We start from the raw sequence: 18833 nt of genomic DNA, 5'->3' as shown, positions 1-18833 counted from the left end.
CTCATTGATTTGTAGAAGCTCTTTATTTAAGAGATTGGCCTTTTATAATGGGAATCACAAATGTTAGCACAATGTTTATTACTTCTAACACAGCTTAACATCTGTTCTCTTGTTTTGCCTATACGTGTGTGTGTTAGCATGCTTTGTGTATGCATGCTTCTACACATATTTGTTTGTATTGACATGTAAGATTTATAGATTTTTGTGTAGTCACTTTAATGATCTTTTATTTTTTATGGCTTCTAGGCATCTTTGTAATAAAAAGCTATAAAATAAATGTACTACATTTTATTCTGTTGCTTTCATAATTTCTTTTTATGTTATATTTAAATCTCTGATCACTTGGAATTTATCCTGATCTGTGCTAGGACAGATTCAAATTTGTCACAATCTCATTTAAATCTTAAATGCCATCTCATATCTCTTTTCCCTGATGGCTCAGACAGTAAAGAATCTGCCTGCAAAGTGGGAGACCCGGGTTCGATCCCTGGGTCAGGAAGATCGCCTGGAAAAGGAAATGGCAACCCACTCCAGTACTCTTGCCTAGAAAATTCCATGGATGGAGGAACCTGGTGAGCTATAGTCCATGGGGTCGCAAAGAGTCGGACATGACTGAGCCCTAATACTTATCTGTTTCCCAGAATTTGAGATGTCACCTCTATCATAAACTAAGTATTTTATGCATTAGTACCCATTTGTGGATTTATAATATATTAAATTCCAATCATTTGTCTATCTGTATATATGACCGTGCACTTTGTTTTAATTAAGGCTTTATAGTATGTTTTTATCATATGGTTGCCTAAGTCTCTCCTTCCGCTATTCTGTCTTTCTGTATGAGTCTTACAGTTACCCTTTCCTATTGAAAAGTCAGTATTTTTACTCAGTTTAAATTTTTATAAATCCATTTAGTGAGAACTGACTTCTTTATCAGCCTGTAAATTTTAATTTGATTGGTCTAAAGTTAACATCTTTACCATCTATGTTAGTTTCCCATGGTTACTGCATGAAATAACTACAAATTCGTTGGTTTAAGACCACAGAAATTTAATCTCTCACAATTTGGAGGCCCAGAAGTTTCAAAATCAAAGCATCATAGGATGCGCTCCCTCAGAAGACTCTAGGGGAGAATCTTTTCCACGCCTTTCTAAGCTTATGGTGGCTCCAGGTTTTCTTTTCTTTCTTTTTTTTTTGCCTTGCAATAATATCTGCAGGTTCCAGGGATTAAAATGTGCACATGTTTTTTGGAAAGCCACCGTTTTTCTAAATGATATAAGAAACATAGAAAAACTCCAGTCATTCCTCCCAACTTATGCTATGATTACCCAGTATTTTAGTTTTAACTTCTTTATTTCTAACTTTGCAGATTAAGTAGTAATCTTATTTCCTACTGGCAGAATTCAGATTTTCCACGTATTTATCAGTATCTTTGCTCGTCTTTGTTTCATGTGAGACCTTCCATCTGGGATTGTTTTTCTTCTTCCTAAAATATATCCTTTAAAACTGACTTCAGTCACTAGTGTTTGTCTGTGGCAATCATGGTTTTTGTCTGAAAATAGCTTTATTTTGCTTTCATTGTTGAAAGTTTCATTAGCTATAGACTTATGCATTGATAGTTAATATTTTTAAGATTTTTACAAAGCGTTTGTAGGCTCACAGCAACATTGAGGGGAAATTGCAGAGATTTCGCCTATTCCCCCTGCCTGTATAGATGCGTGTGATGTGCTTCGTCGCTCAGTCCTGTCCAACCCTTTGCGACCCCTTGGACTGCAGCCCGCCAGGCTCCTCTGTCCATAGGGATTCTCCAGGCAAGAATACTGGAGTGGGTTGCCATGCCCTCCTCCAGGGGATCTTCCCGACCCAGGTCTCCTGCATTGCAGGCAGATTCTTTACCAGCTGAGCCACCCGGAAGTCCCGTAGCTGCCTCATTATCAGCATCCCTGCCACAGTGGTGCATTTGTTAAAACTGACAAACCTACGCTGACAGGTCATAATCACCCAGAGTCCACGGTTGACATTATGGTTGTACATTCCGTGGGTCTGCACAAATGTGTAATGGCACGTATCCATCCTCATGGTATCATATAGAGTGTTTTTCACTGACGTAAAAGACCTGTGTGCTTTGCCTGTTCATCCTTTTCCCCTGGCCACCACTGATATTTTCATTGTCTCCTTTGTCTCTTCCAGAATGTTACACAGTATGTCACCATTTCAGGTTGGCTCCTTTCATTTAGTAATAGGCATTTAAGATTCCTTCATATCTTTTTATGGCTTGATCATTTATTTTTTTAATTGGATTATATTTGACATACAAATTTAAGGTATACACCATACTGATTTGATACTTGTATTTTCTTTGTGTTGCCACAGTAGCATTAGTTAATACCTTTTATCATGTAGCATAATTATTTCTTCTAGTGTTGGGATTAATTCACATATCTTTTTAGTGCTGGATCATATTGTACTGTCTGAGTGTACCACAGTTTATCCATTCACATACTGATAGACATCATGGTTGCTTCCAGGTTTTAGTAATTATGGATAAAGCTGCTCTAAATATCAATGTGCAAGTTTTTATGCGGACATAAGTTTTCAGCTTCACGAGTAAATGTAGCAAGAACATAATTGCTGAGTCATAAACTAAGAGCATGTTTAGTTTTTGAAGAAACTATCAAGCTGTTTTCCAAAATAGCTGTACCATTTTACATCCCCACCAACCATGAATGAGAGTTCCTATTGGGACCATCTCCTCACCAACATTTAGTCTTGTCAGTGTTCTGGATTTGGGCCATTGTAGTAGATATGTAGAGATATCCCACTGTTTTAATTTGCATTTCCCTGATGACATATGATGTGGAGCATCTTGTCATAGCTTACCTGCCATCTATGTGACTTCTTTGGTGAGGTCTTGCATTCTTTGTATATTTTAGATGGCAGTCCATTATCAGATCTCTGTTTTACTAAAATTTCTCCCAGTCTGTGGCTTGTCTCCTCATTCTCTTGACAGTTATTTTTTCTTAATACATTGAAAATATTTTTCTGTGGTCTTCTAGATCTTCCTTTTGCTGTTGAGAAGCCAGTGGTCTAATTGCTCTTCTTTTGTAGATGATCTCTCTCTGCTTCTCTTTTAATATCTTTTTTGTCTTTGGTGTTCTTAAATTTCATCATAATATGTTGTTTTTTATTTGTCCTTGACATTTGTTGAGCTTGCTGGATCTGAAGTTTGGTGTTCTTTCAGTTATTCTGGAAAAATTCTCAGCCATTAGCTGTTTGAATAATGCCTTTCTCCATTCTTTCTAATTTTACTTGAACTTCAGTGAAAAGAATAGGTACATGTTAGACCCCTCTAGCACTATCATCCATTAAACTCTGAATTTTTTAATCTTCATTTCTTGGTCACATTCAATGGAATTTCTTTGGATTGCTCTTCTAATTTACTAATTAATTCTTTAGTTATATCTAATTTCAACTATAACATTCATTTCTGGAAGTTCTGTTTGGTATGTTTTCAAATGTACATGGTTCTTTTTCAATACTCTCTTGTTCCTCACTAATTTTTTCCAGTCTTTCTCTTAAATCTTAAGATATAAAAATCATAGACATTTCATATTTTGTCTCTAGTTTCAATGTCTGAAGGCTTTGAGGATCTTATTTTGCTCTGTTTTTCTTGGCTATCACTCATGTGACTTATTTCGGGATGTGTGGTTTTTGTTTTGCTTTTGTTTTAAGATCTAATGTTCCTTAGGACTTTTATCTGTGGGAATTATTTGAGGCCTGGGTAAAACCTTTATTCTGCTAGAAAGGATGAGGAGTTGCTTTTGCCAATATCTTGAAAATATTGCTAAGTGGACTACTTGTAGATCTTCGCTTGACGTTGCATGGATTTGATCACAAATCTTCATCAGAGCCAGCTTTTGGTTACAGATTCTTAGGCAAGACATTTCTCCTCTTCTGGGCGAGACAGGATAGCTTCTTCGTGGTCCCCCCTTTCAGTGCTGTGGTTTATTTATGCTTGTCTCTATATTGAGGATATAGCCCATTGGTATCCCAAATTAAAAGGAGATTTCACATAAGACTGTTTCACCTAAGGTGGGTCCCGGATTTTATCTTCAGTTGCCCATACCATAAATGATTGTTGCAGTGGTCACTAGTGTTTGTTACATAGCCACAGGGCAAAAGCTGGCTTTAATGTTCTCTTTCCTTCTAGGATTTCTGCTTTCATTTAATTCTTTTTTATTGTGAAAAGGTACACAATATAAATTTAACCATGTAACAGTCTTTAAGTATGCAATTCAGTGGCATTAGATAACTCACAGTGTTATATAATCTCTACCACCATCCATCTCCAAAACATTTTCATCTTCCCAAGCTGAAATTCTGTGCCCATTAAACAATAACACTCCATTACCTCCAGCCACCAGCAACTGCCATTCTAGTTTTGGTCTCTGATTTTAACTATTCTAGTTACTTCATATAAGTGCAATCATAGAAAATTTCCACTGTCTCTGGCTTATTTCACATAGTATATAACATCTTCAGCATTTATCCATGCTGTAGCATGTGTCAGAACTTCCTTTTTTCAGGCTGGGTAGTAATCCATCATATGCGTTAAGATGCATTTTGTTTATCCTTTCTTTATTAACAGACATTTGGGTTGTTTCCGCCTGCTTTTCATCTCATTTAATTTTTGCTCTGTGCAGATTCCTTTAATTTTCATTCTCTCAAGTATTCCTGACAGCTCAGCATGATGCATTTTTGTTTATTTTTTTAATTAAAATATATTTATTTAGCTGCACTGGGTCTTAGTTGTGTCAGTTGGGTTCTAGCTCCCGGCCAGGGATCGAACCCAGGCCCCATGCATTGGAGTCCTAGCCACTGGACCAGGGAAGTGCCAATGATGCATTTTTAAAACTAATTTTTAGGACTATTTATTTAGCTTTTTATATTGTTTTCTTGGGAGGATCTTCCAGAATATCTAGAATACCTTACCACTAAAAATCAAAGTCTCTTACCTTCTGTATGAAGCCCAGAAGACAACTGCAGGGAACACATTTTTATATTCTTCCTTTTGGGCACTAAAAAGACAAGATTCTCGGATATACAATTAATATGTAACTTTGTATGTTTTAATTCTTTCCTTGAGGTCTGTTAGATAATATTTGTGACATGTCTGTGAGAAAACCTTTAGAATATCATAAGAAAACTCATTTCTGTCTCGCAGGGTTTGGCATTCTTAGCATGCTGTTGGTGCCAACCCCCACCTACCCTTGCAGCCTCAGTATCCAGTAGGCGCATGAAAGGGTCTAGTTCTAACCCCTCTCCCCTGCACCACTGTGCCTTAGAGATGAGTTGGCCAAGGTTAAGCGACTGACTCGGGGTTATGAAAGGAGTCAGTGATAGCTAGGACCTCGGTTTCCTAGCTTCTATCCCAATATGCTTTGTATTCCTGTGTCTTTTCTCTCTTTGGGGAGACAGTCTTAAGATACATTGATGAGTTCTGACCTTGATCTTTTGAAAAGTTGCTATGGATATTGATGAAGATAGTCTGACACTGATGCATGGATCAGAGTAGAGGCAGAAATCCTCATCTAATTAAACTGCTTGAAGACCATATTGAGTTGGCCTTTCATCTCTGACTCCTCCTCTGCCTTCCCTATTGGTGAGTCTTTTTAGATAATAGAATATTAGAGCTGAGAGAGCTCTTGTGATCATTCAATCTAATCCCAGATTGCCTACCAGGACATTTTGGGATCCTCTGAGAGTTTTACTGTTCTTTATAGATAAGGAAACTGAAACCTAAAAGATGCAAATGATTTCCCCCAAGGTTATATAAGATGTTCATAGCACAGCCAGAGCTGTAGCCAGGTCTCCTGATTGCTGTCCTAGTGAAAGATTTCCATGACATGAACGTACACACTTGGCTCCTAGTCTTCAGCTCAGCTCCACCTCCATGGCCTCTGTTTTAAAATTATGAAAAGTCCTATATAAGGGTGGCTTGCCTTTGAGAATAATCCAGAACCTGAAGGGTTAATGGAAATTGAATGGTGAAGTGGTAGCCTTTTTCTCCTCTCCTCAACTGGGGAGCTGCCGGGCTGTTTCACTCGAACTGCATGTGTTCCATTATGGTGTAATGATGTAATTACCCGGAATGCTGCTGCCAGAGTAGTGCTGGAGAGGCAGCATTAAGGAACAGACCAGCCCCAGCTCTCTCCTAAGAGCCATTTCAGCCCACTTCAGTCTATTAGATTGAGGATGCTGGAAAGCCAATGGCTTCGGCAGAGGAAAAGGTCAGGTTTAAAAGCTTTTCTGGGCATGGTATTTATTGTTGCTTTTCTGACCTTCAGAAAAGTCCCCTGTGTGTTTGTCCTTGATTCTTGTCTTTCCCATTAATGCTTGCTTGAAAGCCGGATTGCTGGCCAGCCAGGTCTTTGGCAGAGATGGTTTTCTGTGGTGTTATTTGAGAAGGTGGAGCACCCTGTCTAGATCACCAGTCCTTTTGCCTTTCATACCACCATTATAGAATCAGAAGTATTTTTGATTCTTGAATAATTTAGTTTTCAGTATTTACACACACACACACACACACACACACGCATATATCACTTCTATAAATAGACTTAGATCTAAACAGTTTATGAGATAATTTGAAATATAGAAAGATAAGAAATAGGGCCTAGTGCCTTAGGCACTTAACCTTTCTGTGCATCTCTTTTGAAACCTACAGCCTGCCACCTGATTAAAAGGACATAATCATGGTCTTTGGAACATGGTAGACCCTTCCAAAACTTTTCCTCTTTGAGGGGACAGTCATTTTTTCATAATATCAAGCACATGCTAGACCCAGGGCACTGAGCTAGAGTGTACAGTGGGACATACAAAGTTCGAAGATATCAGCTTCTACTGTCTGGGAACTTTACCAATTTGTTAATTTAATGAACACAAAGGAAAACATTGGTTGAATGGTAGAAAAGTGGCTTTCATATAGGTTGTAGGAGGCACAAGTTTGGTTTACCTCGCACTGTGTGTGTGCTAAGCCGCTTCATTTGTGTCTGATTCTCTGCGACCCCATGGACTGTAGCCCACCAGGCTCGTCTGTCCATGGGATTCTCCAGGCAAGATTACTGGAGTGGGTTGTCATGCCCTTCTCCAAGGAACCAACTACACAGACAGATTCTCAGGCCCTAGGCAAATCTGCTGAATCATTAGTTCTACACGTTGGGGCCTACAGTCTGTTCTACAAAATCCTCTAGTGCAAGGGTCGCCAATCTCTGGGAGCTTGCCTGGTGATCTGAGGTGGAGCTGATATAGTAATAATAGAAATAAAGTGCACAATAAGTGTCATGTGCTTGAATCATCCCCAAACCACCCCCCCACACACACCATTCAATGGGAAAATTGCCTTCCATGAAACCAGTCCCTGTTGCCAAAAAGGTTAGGGGTGACCACTGCTCTAGTGATTCTGATGCACGCTAAAGTATAAGAACCACTGGCTTATTTTGTGACTTGGTACTGGGAGCCACTTGAAAATACAAAATCCCTTATGTTTATCTAGAGCTGCAGTGTCAATACCTGCACTAGCAGGTGTCACTAGCTGTGGGCAAGTATTTGGATAAATTAAAACTAATTCTTGGTTACACTATCCACATCATAAGTGCTCAGTAGACACACGTGGCTAGCAGCTACCACACTGGACAGTACAGATATAAACATTTCTTTCATCACAAAAATTGAATAATGCTTGGCTCAGAACAGTGTTCTTCAATGTTCAGCATGAATCAGATCACTTAGAGGACTTAGTAAAACACAAATTGCAAAACCCCATTGAATGGGTTTCTGATTTAGTAGGTCTGGGGTCATCATCAAGAAATAACAAGTATCACAAGTTCTCAGGTGATGCTAATGCTACTGGTCCAGGGAGCACACTTTGAGAAGCATTAATCCAGAGTAAGGATACTAAAATCTGTAAACCTCCTAAAACTGAAGGCAAAAAGCATTGTATATCCACATAATGAAGGTTACAGGATACAGGGCTCATAGTTTTAATCTGGTTTTCAAGTAGGTCAGCAGATCAGTCAGGAAAACTTTTAGCAGCAGTTGACAGAAAATCTGAGTAATAGTGGCTTAAATCACAAGGACATTGGTGTTCATTTAGCAGAGAGGCAGGAAGTGTCAGGGTTCTTTCAGTGCCTCAAGCATGTCACCAAGAAAGTTAAGCACTTTCCCTCCTCAAAAACCCCTTATGGAGTTGGGTTTTGATGTTGTTGTTGTTGTTTTGGTCAGAACTAGGTTACAGGTCCACCTTTGGACCACTCCTGGCAAAGGGGAATGGGTTTGCATAATTGCTTAGACCAACTGGGATTCGACTTCTGGGGCTGAATGGGAGGAGGTTTAACTTCCCTGGGACCGTAGGGTCTCATAGCAGTTCTGTGGACAAAACATTAGTTTTTTAGCAGCAATAAGGAGAGAAATGACTCTAGGGTTGATAGGGATCTGCATCTGTCTCAGCGAATGACCTGAAAAAAGATTAGGAACATCTGGCCTGCATCTTCTCAGCTCATCATATGCTTCCAGCTTGCTAGACAAGTAGGACCTGGACTTTCTCAGCTGTGAAGGTTTGCTTGGCTCTGTCATCTCAGAGCTTATGACAGACCCATGAAGCAGTTCTGCTCACTATGAGAGTGAGGTGAGGTAGAATTTAAGGACCTGATCTGAACCTCTAGAAGTTGACATCATGTCAGCCTGAAAACTAGTCCCCCTCTGCCTTTGGCCCCCAATTTTAAAAAGGGCTCTTGCTCAAAATCTGTTCCTTTGACCGAGTCCCTGCCTTGTAACTTGAGTCTTTAGAAAGTCTTGTTTTTTTCTTTTTTTCTCACTAGTTCTCTTACAACTAGAGACCTGTCCAGAATTTTGGATTCCGCCTCCAGACTTCCAGGTTCTTGTCTACATGGATCCCTGGATCCCTGCTTGCCCCCTCCCGTCATTATGTCGCAGACACCCTGTTTTGCCCAGTAGAGAGATTGTGTGTCTAAAAATGTACAGTTTGAGTCTTCCATGTAGAAATGGTAAGTGAAGCACCGAGAGTTAATGAGATCACTGAAGGAGAAGATCCAAGGAAATAAAAAAGAGTGCATCCACACCAGCCTACTGAGTCAAAATAAAGGTGTGGTCATCGATGTTTTTATCTGTAAACTCCACAAATCAGTGGACCTACCATTCACACACAAGTCAGCACACATCAACAGACTTAATAGTGTTGGTTATGGCCCTGGGAATCCAGAATGGTGCCCGACGAAAGGGATGGTGGCCGCTGAGCTGGCAGAACTCTCCACGTGTGTCCATCCCCCACCTCCCAGAGCAGTTCTGATTTTGTTTTTATGTATCATGGTTCTGCATAAAACTTTGTATGTAGAAATAAAGGGTTCTACTTCTTTAAAAAGAGGGTTGGAGGTCACTGTCCTAATGATGTCAAAGTTGCCTTCCAACACTGGCATTGAGCTCCAGGGATGGCACCTAGAATATAGGTTTTAGGCTGTAATACGTGAAGCAGAAGTGAGCTACTTTCTTGTTTTTGGAGCAAGAACTCTGGCCCACTTGTTCTCCAGTCAACATCTGGATGTAGTACCCAACTGTTTGCAGCAAAAATCCTGCAAGTCTGTTTCCTCTGAAAGCTTCTTCTGCAACTTCCCTCCCCCCATCCTCCCGGGACAGCAGTGAACACAAGGGGGAATGTTTCGGTTCCCCTGCTGGGTTATGCGTCTTCCTCTCACACCCTGTCCAGAATGTCTAGGGAATTTTTACTTTCCAAAGCTGACTTACCAGAAACAATTTGGCAGAGTCTGGTTGGGGGAGGAGAAACTAGTTACATGATCACAAAAGCACACCTCCCTGTGGTGAATGAATTCTTAACCTGTGTGAGGAGGGAGCAAAGAATTTTTGTAATATTGCAGTTCATACTAAGTCAGGAATGGAAATGAGGAACCACCCCAGACACAATTTGCATTAACTAACACATTTAATCCCTGGCCATCAACAACACACACTCAGGATTATGACAGAATTTCAGTGTATGTTTCTATATCATTTAAGATTTTTTATTTGGTGTCACAGTGTATACTGATAAATGAAAAGCTACCTGTTTTTATAGTACAGATTTCAGAAAGTAAAGCTTGGCTACTGGGGAGTTAAAGAGGCAACAGAGCAATTCACAAAGAGGAAGTACATGAGAATCTTAAAGGTTTAGGGGAAAGATTACTTCTGGTTATAAATGGAGGGCCTTTGTTTTTGAGTTGAAAAACATAACCAATCTAATCTTCTGAGGTTGGCTCGGAGAGAGAGGGTGACTTGCCAGAGCCTCAGAGATGATTAGACAGTGCTAATCCCAGAACCCAGGTCTCTGCCCCCTCATCTCAGAGCTGGTCCCCATCCTGAAATACCCCTTTAGATCTGAGCTTTCCATGTTTTCTCTCCATGGCCCACTCTCTGCAGCTCAAGCCACCTTCTTCTTGATCTGTTGGCTGGCTTCGGGGGAACTGAGTTATAGCTGGTCTGAAATGGGAAGACTGGAAATTTATTTAAACCTTCAGCATGACCCATTGGCCTCACATTTTCCATTGTGATGAATGAAAATGTGAACGGAAGAATGTTTCACAAGATGGATAACTCAAAGAGAATAAGGAAAATGCAGAACGAGGAAGTGTGCAATTTGTTTTTGCTTTTAAAAAGCTTATTACAGAACTTCTTGATTTTTTTTTTTTTTTTTACCTCTGTCATCTGTGACCCATTCGTCTGTTCAGCCAAGATATTTTGGCTTTTCTTCTCTGGGAAACCAGTGGGTGGGTGAGTATGGAGGAGCCAAGAATTAACAAAATACCAGCAGATGCTGGAGCCCAGTGAGAGGATTCTCCTTGGCCTCACAAGCAGAGGCGTACCCCTTTTCCCACCCTCTCAGGCCCCTCTGAAGGACCTGAGAGGATCTGCCAATCCTGATGAACTGTCTGTGGGCCCTCAGGACTTTGCCTTCCTGAGGATGCCTTATGCACTGTAGGAAATGATAGCATCGTCTTTTGAAGTCTAGCTTACCTGGTTTGATTCCAGATCCCTCATTGAATCCAGACCTACCATTTACCATCTGGGGTAGATTTGATGAGTTCCTTCTGAGCCTGTTTCCTCTTCTGTAACAGAAGTAATAGTGCCTACCTCATCAAACTTGTCAGAATTAATAAGATATTTACACAATATTAATGTTATTTACACAATATTGAATAATGTGTATAGAGTATGTATAGAGTGCCTAGCACGTTGCCAAACACCTGAATTGATCCTCAGTAAATAAAAAGGTTTTTGCAGTACCATTCCTGTCCTCAGCAACTTGTATACAGTTTTCTGTATTCCGTGTGGCCATGAGATTGGCAATAGTAACTTTCTACCTTGATTCTAGTAGCAGGAGGAGTCGCAGAGTGAATTTATTTTTTCCTTATCAACCTTAAGGGATAATTTACACACAATAAATTGCATCTGAATGAATTCACTGAATGTTAACAGTTGTGTATACCTATGAAGTGACTACTACAGTCAAGATACAGAATATCTCTATCAGCCCCCAGAGACGTCTCTGGTCTCTTCGTGTTCCGTCCTTTCGTTTGCCCTCTGCCCCAGGCAAGCATTCTCCTGTCGCTATAAATTAGTTTGCATTTTATGAGTAGAATCATACAGTGTATATGTTTTTTTGCTTGTCTTCTTTCTCTCAGCATGATTTTTTTAGCTGTGTCCATGTCATTGCATATGTTATTTTATCACTGAGTTCTAGTCCATTGCATGATTATACCACCTGTGGATGGACAATTGGGTCATTTCCAGTTTGTCTTATTTTAAACGAAACTGGTATGAACATTCATTTGCACGTGTGTGGGCATATATATTTACTTCTCCTGGGTTGTGAATGTCTGGGTCATATGGTAGTTGTTGATTAAACATTTTTCTAAAACTGCCGGCCTATTTTCCAAGTTGTCTGTTCCATTTTACATTCCCACCGACTGTGTGTGTGATTTCAGAGGTGCTACCTCCTCACCAGCACCTTTTTTTTTTTTTTAGCCACTCTGATGGCTTTACAAGTAATAGTATTTCATTGTGGCTTTAATTTGCATTCCTTGATATCAAATAATCTTTAGCATCTTTGGGGTTGATAACTGGTCTTTAGTCTATACAGCTTCTTTTGTATAGTCCTTGTTCAAATCTTTTGCCTGTTTTTAAAATAGTATAATTTATCTTCTTGTTATTAAGTTGTAAGAGTTGTTTCTTTTCTTTTTTTTTTTTTCACATGGTCTGAGTACCAGCTCTTTGTAAGCTAGAAATATGTGAAATGTTTCTTTTTGTGAAAACGTGAGTATTTTCTCCTTGGGGCTGGCTTGCCTTTTCATTTTCTTAATGATCCCATTTGAGAAGCAAAAGCTTTCGATTTTGATGGTCTGTTTTATTCTTTTATAATTTTTTTTGTTTGTTTATCTGTCTCTCAGTCTTACAAAGACTTTTCTCTTGTGTTTCCCTCTGGGAGCTTTTACACTTAGATCTATGATCCATTTCAAGTTAATTTTTGTATGTGGTGTGAGGTAAGGGTTGATATGGAAATTATCTTTTGAGTGTCTTATGTATCAGAAACTTTAATTCTGAATAAATAAAGATTCTAAGATGGGTAATTATCCCCATTTTAACGATGAGGAAAAGAAGTCTTAGGAAGATTAAGTAATTTGCTCAAGTCATACAACCACAATTCAAACTCATGATTTCCCAACAACAAAATGCATATGCTTTCCGGTCTGTTATGCTGGCATTTTGTTTTTAACATTGAAGTAGAATCTATATTATAAAATGCCCAGCTGTAACCTGTGAAAAGGATATTAAAATGTGAGGTAGCACTGCCTTTCTGAGGACATTCATATCCCCAGCCCACACTTACATTATCCACAGTAAGGATGTTGGGACCTAGGGCCAAGGGTTCTATGTCAGGCCATTTGCATTGGTTTGTATTTCAGAAGCTATAAATACAACTCTCTTGGTGCTCTCTTGACCAGAAGCCATATTGTGAATTCTTTTCCCATTTTATAGCTGGTCCGTCAGAAATATGAAGTTAAGTGCCTGGCCACACAGACAGTTAATCCTTGGAATACCCAGCTGGATAGCTGAGTCTCACTGTGTTTGGGTTGAGTTTTTATTTTCGGAGAACAGTGAGTCAGCCTCCCTCCTTTCTGTCTCTAGCTCACTACCCTTGTGGAATCCCCTGGATGGTGTGCTCACGCTGGGGAAACAGTCTTTTCCCCCAAAACCTCCTTTCACCCAGGACAGAATCATGTCAGAGAAAAGTCCCCGGTGCTCTGATATTTAATGCGCCCTCCTGCCCTTTAAAGAAAAGTCTACTGAAGGCTCTTCACTTTTGTCATCTTTGAAGAAACTCTGAGTCTTGCTTAGCAGGACTGTTTTGTTTCTTTTTAAAAATACAGGAGGGAATGGGAAGATAACAGGCTGTAGTGCTCAGCTCTTGCTCTTCATTAATGTAGCCTTGATAAATTCACTCCCTCTTCTTCCTTACTTTCTAGGAGGCAGTATGGTATGGAGAGAAGAGCGTGGAACTTGGAGTGAGGAGTTTTAGGTTTGAACCCCAGCTCCTGGAAAGTGCAAAGAGGAGGTGTTTGAGACTTATAAAGGATGCTTTTTGAGTACAAAGAGCTATCCAAGGTGCCTTAATAAATACACTGCTTTCTGTTTGGCCAAGCGGGGGAGTCAGATTTCAAAGTCCAGCATGGGAAGTAAAGCACTGTAGTCATTCTGCCTGCTGGATTGTCCAACCCACTGCCAAGTAGACTGTTCTGGTCCCTGGAAGCAAACTCTTCTGTCTTTGGTGTGATTGTTTGCTAGTGAGAGACTTATGGGGAGAAATGTGTGTTGTAAGAGGAGTAGTGAAGAAAGGACAGTCGGTCTCATACAGAGAGGATCAATATAGGTTGATGGGAGGAAAAAGGAAACCCAGTTTACACATTTGTGAGTTACACCTCCATCTTCTGAAATACAGTCCTGAAAACAATCTCTGTGTCAGCAGTGGGATAAGGACAGGTCAGTGTCTCTCAGGACCTCTGGTCACCGTGTCTTTCAGCTGACCTCATTCTCCTTCCTTCCATGAGAGCCTCCTTTGCACTTCAGTCTGGGAGTTGGTTTCTGCTTCCACTATGTCCGTTAAGGATTCCGTGGTCTCCACAGTTGCCATCTTCCAACCTACATATCCTTTGAGGTTACAGTTCAGGGCTTAGCTCTTCTAAGAAATCTCCCTTGACCCCTGTACACTGTTGGTGGAAATGTAAATTGGTGCAGCCACTGTGGAAAACACGATGGAGGTGTCTCAAATAAAGCTAAAAACAGAACTATCTTATGAGCCAGCAATTCCACTCCTGGGTATATGTCTGAAAAAACAAAAACACTAATTCTAAATGATACATGTACCCCAGAGTTCGTAGCAGCATTGCCAAGATATGGAAGCAACCTAAGTGTCCATCAGCAGATGAATAGGTAAAAAAGATATGGTGTACAGAATAGAATATTACTTAGCCATAAAAAATATAATTTTTCCATTTTCAGCAATTTGGACTTGGAGGGCATTATGCCAAGTGAAATAAATCAGAGAAAGACAAGTGCTATGTGTTATCATTTATATATGGAATCCGAAAAATGCAACAAATAGTGAATATAACCAAAAAAAGAAGTGGTCTCACAGATATAGAGAACAAATCAGTAGTTACCAGTAGGCAAAGGGAAGTGGGGAGGGGCAATATAGGAGTAGGAGATTAAGAGGTACAAACTTTTAGGTATAAAACAAGCTACAAGCACAGTACAGGGAATATAGCCAATATTTTATAATACTGGCTTTAAAAATTGTGAATTACTCTATTGTACACCTAGAACGTATAATATTGTACAGCAACTGTTGTTGCTTAGTTGCTAAGTCATGTCTGAATCTTGCTACCCCATGGACTGTAACCTGCCAGGCTCCTCTATTCATGGGACTTCCCAAGCAAGAATACTGGAGTGAGTTGCCATTTCTTTCTCCAAGGGATCTTCCTGACCCAGGGATCAAACCTGCGTCTCCTGCATTGGCAGGTGGGTTCTTTATCACCGAACCACCAGGAAAGCCCATACTTGAATTTAAAAAAAAGGCTGAGTGAAGTAAGTCAGACAGAGGAAAAATATCATATGACATCCCTTATGTGTGAAATCTAAAAAAAGAGATGATACAAATGAACATACTTACAAAATAGAAACAGAGAAGGAACTTATGGTTGTGAAGGTGGCTGTCGGAAGGATGAGGGGAAGGGATAGTGAGGGAGTTTGAGATGAACACACTGCTATATTTAAAGTGCATAACCAACCAGGACCTACTGTATAGCACAGGGAACACTGCTCAGTGTTATGTGGCCGCCTGGATGGGAGGAGAGTTTGGGAGAGGATGGATACATGGATATGTATGGCTGAATCCCTCCGCTGTTCGCCTGAAGCTATGATTTACTAACTAAATGATAACTAAACTAACATTAACATTGTTAATTGGCTATTCCCCAAAGCAAAATAAAAAGTTCAAACAATAAAGCAATAAAATGTATAACCAAAAATAATTAAATAGATAAAGAAAAATTTAAAAAGCTTCCCTTGACTACTCTGCCTAGTTTGATGGTTCCTTGGCCATCCTAAATCATTCAAGTAGCCTTGAGGATCTAAACCTGTGACTATTTAATGAGTACAAACTGTGTGTTTTGGGAAAGAGGGAATAATGACAGAGATAGATCAGAGGTAGTGCCAGTGCCTCACACTTAACATTGACTATTCCTTGTAGCACTTTTGTCTCAGGTAGACTCCCATGCCTCTGAAAAGTTTCGTAGTAACTGAACTCTAACCTAAATCTCTCCTAACACATAAATGTAGCTCAGATTTCATTCCGTTTGCCTAGGCTTCATTCTGTCTCTACAGTTTTGGATGCAGTTTATTTCCCTTAACACTTTAAGCTTAAAAACACTCATTATAAATTCCGAGGATAATTTAATGGCCGTAGTGTGGCTCACTCATGAAACCACTTTTTAACTCTAGATAACTGGACCCTTAGTTTTCCTGTGTAAACAGGCATCACTGAATCATTAAAGCCAGTAAGTCAAACTTGTCTTGTGCAGTTTACCACTTAGTCCTAAAATTCTGTTTTTCCCTCCCTACTGTATATAGAATATTTTGACTCTCCAACAGGTAAAAAGAGAAAATTAGTCCATTCCTATCTTAAGATGTGTACTGTGAAGCTAAATAATATTTACATTCAGATCTATAAAATAAGTCTGAAGTTCTCCCTGTGGATTTGATTCTAAGAATTAACTAGTGTGTATACTTTGCAATATTACAGTTACGTACTTATCACAACAGAGCTGAGTTGCATAATTTGACTCACAGGAAGAAAATAAGGTTCAGCTATACAAACTTGTGACATTTAAGCCAGAATGTTCCAATCATCAAGATCAAAGAGATTCTCTTTGTACATTACATCACTTGCCACATTCTCTTTGCTCTATGTGTATACCTTGTCTTTGCTTTTTGTTTTCCTTGGATTTTCTAATTGCCTTTTTTTCCTGGACTGAAGAAAGAAGCATCTGCCTTTACCTTATGACTACTCATGTCATTTAGCTCCCATTCATCCTTTTTGTTGTGGGAAATGACTTCCATCTTGACACATTCTTCTCTTAAATCCAGAGTGTTTCATTTCTATTTTCAAGGCCTGCTGCCATTTCCCTGAAGTCCTGAGTTAAATCTCCTTTCTTGTGCCCCATGTCATTTTCTTTAAAAAAATTTTTTTTTGCTTAAAGCATCCTTGGTAGTATTTTCAGAAACAATGCATAGGAATTAAACTTTGAAGTCCTTGCATATCTAAAATGTTTTGCCCAGATGGTTCTTTAGGCAGCCCTGAAACCAATCCCTTTGATTTCTGCTCGTCTTCCTGACCTTGTTCTCCTTAACCTCTAATTCTGCACTATGCGTTGCAATAGCCAGTAACCAAGTGTGAGCCGTTGAGCATTTGAAATCTGGCTCATCTGAATTAAGATGCGCTGTAAGTGTAAAATGCACCCTGGATTTCAAAGAAAAACTCAAAATTCATTTTATACTGATTACATGTTAAAATGATGCTTTTTGGATATATTATTGCTGACTTGCAGCTCTCACATTGTGCATTTTTAAGTTAAGTTTTATTTGGGCAAAATGAAGACTATAGCCCAGGAGACAGCATTTTCATATAGCTCTGAGAAACTGCTCCAGGGAGGTAAGGTACAGGTCAGTATATATGTGATTTTGGTGAAGGGGGAGTACATGGAATCAAGCACGCATTTTTTTTTTTTTTTTTTTTGCAGAAGGTTTCTGCCGGTCATGAGGAGTAGTCATCACCATGAAGGAGTTTAGTGCTTTTCTAGATAGAAAATACAAGAATTGGGCTCATAAAATTGCCTCCTGAAAATACCTAACTGTCTGAAGACCTGTTGTGCCAGTTTTTCCCAGAGCAAAGAGTGCATCATTTCTTTTCTGCACCCTGAACTCCTTTCAGGGGGTATTGAAAGTCAGCGGCTACAGCAGCACGTTATTGAATCCTTGTAGAGGTAGGTGGCAAGTGCCAATTTGTAGTTGACATTATTAAAATTGACTTCACCTACTTCTTTTTACTTTTTAAATGTAAAAATAAATTCCAGGATTATGTATGTGGCTTGCATTGCATTTCTATTGGACAGTGATGCTCTAATGTCCAGCATGGAACCTTCCCAGCCCCACTGAGGAGCAGCCTTGGGTACTGCATGCAGTTTTTCCCCATGTTTCTTTGCCTGGCCTTTTTTCACTTGGGTTTTATGTAGGTACATCTATTCTTCATCTTTTGAAAAGTGTTAAAAAAAATTCTGATCTGCTCCTTTTTCTCTCTTTATTTCTCTTTCTCTACCCTAACCACAAGTACTAATTTATACCCTGTGTGCTTCTTTGGGATTTGAGAAGAAAGAGATACAAACTTAGTCTGTCAATTGGGAAGCAATAGATTTTACAGATTTTTATTACTGTCTTGAACAACAGTGCAGTGGTCCTCTTCATGTGTAAGTCTGTCCACATCTCTAGATATTTTCTTAAGATGAATTTTTGGAAGTAGACATACTGGTTCAGATTGCATGAATTTCTGTTTGACTCGATATGCATATCAACAAATTTATTCCCTGAAAATGTAGCAGTTTATGTTCTCATTGGGCTATTCAATAGAAGATGGGAGCAGTTATCCAAGAAGTGTCCAGAGTCAATATGCATCCTCTTACGTGGGCCTTTTATCTCAGCTTCAGCGGAAAACTTGGTCTGTTTTCTGAATCACTTTTATGGGGCCTACATTTTCTTACTTGTAAAGTAGGGATAATCATGCCTTGAAGTAATGTGTATGGAAGTTCATCGAAAGTAATAATTTCACTAATTTATTTCAGCAAGTGTTTGGTAGCTTTCTACTTGTACTAAGTACAAACACTGCACTGGGAACCATAAGGGATGTCCAAATTACATAGCCCCTGGCCTCAAAGCTAATGTCTTATGAATGGAATAGAGAGAGAGAAGACTTTCACCAGAAACTATCTCACAATTCTTGTGATTTGTAAGGGACAGGGCATCAAAGGGGTTTACCTGGGGAAGGTTTTGCATTTCATTTAAAAGATAAAAGAGAACAGCATAGAGGTAGAGTTTAAGGTAGACCTTGAAGGAGGAGCATAATTTCAGCACAGCGGGAGAGCGGTGAGGGTCCTGAAGGT

The 18833-nt window shown here is 39.5% G+C and overlaps 1 protein-coding gene across 10 annotated transcripts in view; it reads left to right on the top strand.

Moving 5' to 3' along the window:
* The window catches only part of GAB2 (GRB2 associated binding protein 2), a 177929-nt gene that overhangs the window by 44468 nt on the left and 114628 nt on the right, over window positions 1-18833 (top strand). For 2 of the 10 annotated variants that reach the window (XM_043875560.1, XM_043875552.1), the window contains exon 1: window positions 17434-17663. The exons of the other annotated variants lie outside the window; for them this stretch is intronic. The gene's annotated coding sequence lies outside the window, so the exon portion shown is untranslated. Of the gene's footprint in view, window positions 1-17433; window positions 17664-18833 lie in introns of those variants that run through there. 10 annotated transcript variants of the gene reach the window in all.

Source organism: Cervus elaphus, chromosome 2 (assembly GCF_910594005.1).
Source record: "Cervus elaphus chromosome 2, mCerEla1.1, whole genome shotgun sequence".
Classification (NCBI taxonomy): domain Eukaryota; kingdom Metazoa; phylum Chordata; class Mammalia; order Artiodactyla; family Cervidae; genus Cervus; species Cervus elaphus.
Note: the sequence above shows the minus strand (reverse complement) of the source record. Positions and strands in the feature narration are given on the sequence as shown.